Genomic DNA, 6,385 nt, shown 5'->3' with positions numbered 1-6,385 from the left:
AACATAAGATTAAGGATAAACTTTGAAATGTCTTGCAAATATCATTGGTGCAGTAAGGAACCAGTGGAGCTGAAAATAAGGTATTTGGTGGAAGCAACTCGGAGAGAGAATTAGCTTTTGTTTTGTGTTTCTAGTGCTTCCCTGCCCCTTTTATTTCTTGAAGAACAGGTATGGGATTATAGATCAGTTTACAAACCAGTAAAAAGACATTATTGTATAAACAGGACAATGGTTAGAGGAAAGGGGAAGTAATTTGATCGGTTGGAAGTCTCCTTGTGAGAACATACATAAATCACTTCATGCTGGCAGAGCCATTGCTGGCAGGCCTGGCTCAGCCTGAATCTCTACTGATCTATAGCCCAAGCAATTTCAAGAAGACATTATTTGTCAAGATGCTCCAGCATGTAAAATTGGCCCTAAAGCATTTCCTGCTCCATCTCCTGCTTCCTCTTCTTTGCAGCAATTGAATAAAGGCCCTTTTTAAAACACACCCAAAAGAATGTGGTTGCTTTTCTCAAGGAAACAATTCTCTCATCCATTCTCAACTCTCTGATGCTGTAGAAATATTATTGGGCATCAAGATATTTGTAGCCTACCAAGATTTCATGAACTTTTAACCTATATGCTGAATATATATATTGATAGAAGCTGGATTGCAAGAAGACAAATGTGGTTTTAAATTGATGGAAGTAATTTTCAGTAATCTGTGCTGTTCTTAGATCACTGCAACAGCTGAAAATGCAAATGATCTTTGAACTCTGGTAATGAAAGTCAAATAGTACAGTGGAAAATGAAATTAAACATAACGAAGAGCAAATTAATAATGTATATAGCAACCAACCTTAGAAATGACAATAAAGATACAGAAGTGTTATATAGCTTTCTCAGAATAATATGGGTCCCAATTCGAGCCAGTTGCACAAGAACAAATCAGAATGAAATCCAGACATGCTGTATGGAAAGGAAATGATTTATTAATCCCTAAAAGGACAGGTTTGCTTTAGGAGTAGCCACCTTACGGATATACAAATAGGGTTTTATGACAAGAGACTTTGATGTTGATATGTAGATTGAGGTATTCCTGCTACGGGCTTAGATTTTGAGCTGTATATTAGATGTGTGTATCTGGATATTGTCCTGAGGACATGAAGTCCAAGAGGTAAGATCACCCTCAGATGTGTAGTTGCCTTTCTAAGTGTGGATTTATTGTGAAGGGTCTGGTATTGTGATTTTATCTTGAGGGCATTCTGTTTCCTGATAGGTTGTAAATTGCTGGTGGATCAGAGGTGGTTTGGGAAATTTTTGACTTGGCCAGAGGGTGATTGAGCCAGAATTAGGAATAAAGTTAAGAAGTATCTGATTTCTTATAATTTTCCCACAGCTTCTACTTTTTAGTACTGACAACAGTGGAAGAACTAGCAGTCAAGAAATATATTACACTTGCACTCAGCAGGAGAGCAAATTAAGTCTTTAAAAAAGGAATAGTATTTGGATGCTATGATGTGCCTTTACAAATTCAGAAATAATTTCCCCTATGACATGCTTTTGTTTTTGCTATGAAAGCAAAAGATTTTGAAGAAGTAGGACAGAAAGAATATTGATGTTTTTGAACTTTGGGGTTGGAGAAGACACCCAAGAATGTCATAGATAGCCAAGAAAACAAAACAAATGGATCCAAATCAATCCAGAATTCTCACTTGAGGCAGAAATGACTGATCTCAAAATATATCCTATACATATTACGTGAAGACCCAATTCACTTGAGAAATTTATAATGCAGTTAAAAAGTGGAAAGAATGACCAGCAACAAAGTGGATGTTCTTGATTAACTAAGGCACAATATCAGCAAATAGCCAGAGCCTGCAAAGATGACGATGAGGCTCACAATGAACAAAGACTTGTGACAAAAGTAAAAAATAACAAAAAAAGCTTCTTCCAACATGTTAAAAACAAGAAAAAAGTCAAGGAAACAATTGGTCCATTGCTGGGAAAAAGTGGCAAGAAGGTGACAAGCAACAGGGAGAAAGCAGAACTATTTAAATTGTTTTTTGCAACTGTCTTTACACAAAGGGAAAAAAGCAGTCCAACCTATCAAGAACAGCACCACAAAAAACAGATTAGGAACACAAGTTAAAATAGGGAAGAAAATGATAAGTGAACACCTGTCTATCCTAGACGAGTTAAAATCACCAGGACCAGATGGACCAAGGTTCTTAAGGAACTGGCAGATGAGATCTCAGAACCACTGAACTATATCTTTCAAAGATCCTGGAGCACCAGGTAACTGCTAGAGGACTGGAAAAGAGCTGATGTAGTTCCCATCTTCAAAAAAGGGAGGAAAAAATAGATCCAGGAAACTACAGACCTATCAGCCTGACCAGGGAAGATTCTGGAAAAGATAATCAAGCAATGAATCAGCAAACACCTAGAAGCAAAGAAAGTAATAACCAAAAGCCAACATGGGTTTGTCAAAAATAGATCATGCCAGACTAATCTTATTGCATTCTTTGACAAAGTGACAAAATTAGTGGACCAGAGGAATGCTGTCAATATAATTTACTTGGGACTTCAGTAAGGCATTTGATAAAGTAGATCATAACCTACTAGATAAAATAGAAAAATGTGGGTTAGACAGCATCACCACCAGATGGATTCATAACTGGCTAACCAACTGCATTCAACGTGTAGTCCTCAATGGAACTGCATCTACATGGAGGGAAGTATGCAGTGGAGTATCCCAAGCTCTGTTTTAGGCCCAGTACTCTTCAACATCTTCATCAATGATTTGGACAAGGGGATAGATGGGGAACTCATCAAATTTGCAGACAACATCAAGCTAGTAGGAATAGCGAACACTCCGGAAGATAGGCTTAAGATACAGAAGGATCTTGACAGACTTGAACATTGGGCGCTATCTAACAAAATGAAATTCAATGGTGAAAAAAGTAAGGTTCTACATTTAGGCAAGAAAAACAAAATGCACAGATACACTATATGTGGTACCTCGCTCAATAGTAGTAACTGTGAGAGGGATCTTGGAATCCTAGTGGGGAAACCATTTAAATATGAGCCGGCTGTGTGCAGAAGCTGCCAAAAAAGCCAACACAGTTCTAGGCTGCATAAACAGAGGGATAGAATCAAGATCACATGAAGTATTAATACCACTTTATAATGCCTTGGTAAGGCCACACTTGGAATGCTGCATCCAGTTTTGGTCGCCACAGTGTAAAAAAAGATGTGGAAACTCTAGAAAGAGTGCAGAGAAGAGCAACAAAGATGATTAGGGGACTGGAGGCTAAAACATATGAAGAACTGCTGCAGGAACTGGATATGTCTAGTTTAATGAAAAGGACTGGGGTGACATGATAGCAATATGTTCCAATATCACACGGATTGCCACAAAGAAGAGGGAGTCAAGCTATTCTTCAAAGCACCTGAGGGCAGGACAAGAAGCAACGGGTGGAAACTAATCAAGGAGAGAAGCAACCTAGAACTAAGAAGAAATTTCCTGACAGTTAGAACAATTAATCAGTGGAACAACTTGCCTCCAGAAGTTGTGAATGCTCCAACACTGGAAGCTTTTAAGATGATATTGGATAACCAATTGTCTGAAGTGTAGGGTTTCCTGCCTAAGCAGGGGGTTGGACTAGAAGACCTCCAAGGTCCCTTCCAACTGTTATTCTGTTTTCTGATTACAACAACAGGGGCAAGATTACAACAACTGGAAGATCTGAAAACTACATTGGGGAGACCATCTTGGAGGTCTGTTATCAGCTTGCTATATCAACTATAATTCACTACCCTAAGTCTGTCCACTTTACTTCCAAAAATGAAATTTTCATAGTGTTGTTTGGGAAAAGGCAGGCCGAATATTTAAAATTCCACTCCCTTATTTGTTAGTGAATTAGCAACAAAGTAATCCTTGCATTCTGTCCCAAATGGACCTGATCTATGGAGAAGTACAGGAAAATCCCAGAGATTTTTTTTAAAAAAATCCAGTCACAACACTGGACTGTGTAGAAATAACACTTATCTTTCATTTTGCAAGAAACTAGCAAATAATTTTGAGAAAAATCACATCATGTATCTTCCATTAAGTTTAGTAAATGGTTGCAGCTCCCATCGAACTTATGAAAGTTTCCATGCCAAAATACATTTTCCAGTTAAAATACCTTGGCCGAAGTAATTTTACGTTGTCTGGATCAATTTTTCCCTTGCTATCCAGTTCACTGTGTGCCATATTGTACTTCCACAGTAATGTAGTTAGTACAGCTTTCCCCTTATTTGGTAAGTTCCAGAACTGTTAGACAGCTGAACTATTACTCTAGTGGTTGGGAATTCTGGAAGTTGTACACCAACACATCTGGATTGGGGAAAACTGCGTAAATAACTCATGCTACTATTTCTTAAGACTATTGATGTCTTGTTTCTATCCCTGCTTCCCCTCAGAGATATCAGCTTCTCAGACCTTCATAAACTAATATTTCAACATTTTCTGGCAAACTACTGATGCACTCCTAAACAGGAGCCGAGTTAGGTAATTACCACCCAATTCATCCAGGGAAAGAGAACCCTGGCTTCAAGAGCTTCCTGAATCACTGTTCCCAGAATTGCTCAATACTGAGTGATCAAAACTTCTAGGTACTGTAATTCATTTAATTCTAGAAAGCTACAAGTAATCAGTAGTAGAAATTTTTTTACTACCGGTTCTGTGGGTGGGGCTTGGTGGGTGTGGCAGGGGAAGGATACTGCAAAATCTCCATTCCCACCCCACTCCAGGGGAAGGATACTGCAAAATCTCCATTCCCACCCTACTCTGGGGCCAGCCAGAGGTGGTATTGCCGGTTCTCCAAACTACTCAAAATTTCCACTACCGGTTCTCCAGAACCTGTCACAACCTGCTGAATACAGCACCCCTGTACAAGTTCCATATCCATGTTATGATAGTATATTCAATATTCAAACGTTCAAGATAATCATTAAGGTATAGAGCAAACCTGATTCACAACAGCGTGCATTGGAAAGTCCAGTGTTTTCTAGGAAATTATTGGAAGGAATCCTGCATTATTTTGCAGAGGAGCAATCAAACTAATTAGAACAAAATTTCCTTTCCCGTTAGACCAGACTAAGCATAATATGTTCTCCACTGATGGATGGATGGATGGGATGAATGAATGAATAAATATCTGTTTGGCATTATCTGAAGAATTGTTATTTCTCAGGGTAACTGAGAATAGTATGACTCTTCCTGTTTCACTGTCAGAATCAAAAGGAGCAATTTTTTGAAAAGCTTGGGCTTAATTACAGGAAGAGAAGCATATCCGTTATGTTTGAACACAAACCCAGCAGCATTCATCTGGAGAGCCAATTGTTATTGTATACACAGTGATGGACGAGAGTGCTGTTCTCATTTGCCTAATTTATAGCTTCTCTAATTTTGCCAAATCTTTTTTTGAATGCCATCTGTACAGACATTTATGATTTTAGCACATTTAAATACAATAACCATTTATCAAAGTTTAAATTTTTTAATAAAAGGACTTTACCCCAACTTGACTTTATATGGAATTCAACTCCTATTAGTTTCAGCCAGTTTTGAGACAAACCAATAGTAGAAAATACAGTCCAGCCTCTAAGAGACTTTGGATTCTTGACCACTGCTTTGAAACTTGAACAATTTTTGCTCTACTGGCCCATGTTTTCTAAAGTAAAGCATATGAAATCCCCACCCCCATTTAGAATTATTTCAACTTGACTTTCCCAAAACAGCTTAAAAAAAAAAAAAAAAACTTAAATGAATGGGTTGCTTTTCAATTCTGAGTGTTAGTAGTAGAAAGATATTGCATCGATGGGGCTCCCGTAATTATGTGAAATGCATAGTTTATTATGGTTGGTAAACTCTTTGGGATGGGTAAGTAAGCAAAAAATAAGCTAGTTTGATTAAGTAACATGTCGACTAGGTTTAGAGTTTTTCCTAAGTGAATTGATGATAGAACCTTCTATCTACTTCCTGCTGTGTCTTATTAATATAATGGGAATCAACTCAAAATTTGAGTTTTATGTAAGTTACTTAATGTAAGTTACTTTTTATCAAGTTATATGGAGCATTTCCCAATAAATAGATACATGGAACTCTTTAAGATTTAACTTGTCAAGCTCAGTACTATATTTGGTTCAACTGGAAGTTTTCCTATAATTTTAACAAACTGGAAGTTTTCCTGTAATTTTAACAAACTGGAAGTTTTCCTGTAATTTTAACAAACATCAAGTCTTTGTAGACTGTTATATTGGATATGTTATAAACTCTACTAAAAATAACATGTCTGGAAAAGTATGAGGAACTGGTTATTAATCTAGATACATCATTTATTAGGTATTTGTTATT

Source organism: Pantherophis guttatus, chromosome 1 (genome assembly GCF_059756535.1).
Source record: "Pantherophis guttatus breed Tessera chromosome 1, ASM5975653v1, whole genome shotgun sequence".
NCBI lineage: Eukaryota > Metazoa > Chordata > Lepidosauria > Squamata > Colubridae > Pantherophis > Pantherophis guttatus.
This window is presented reverse-complemented; position numbering follows the sequence as displayed.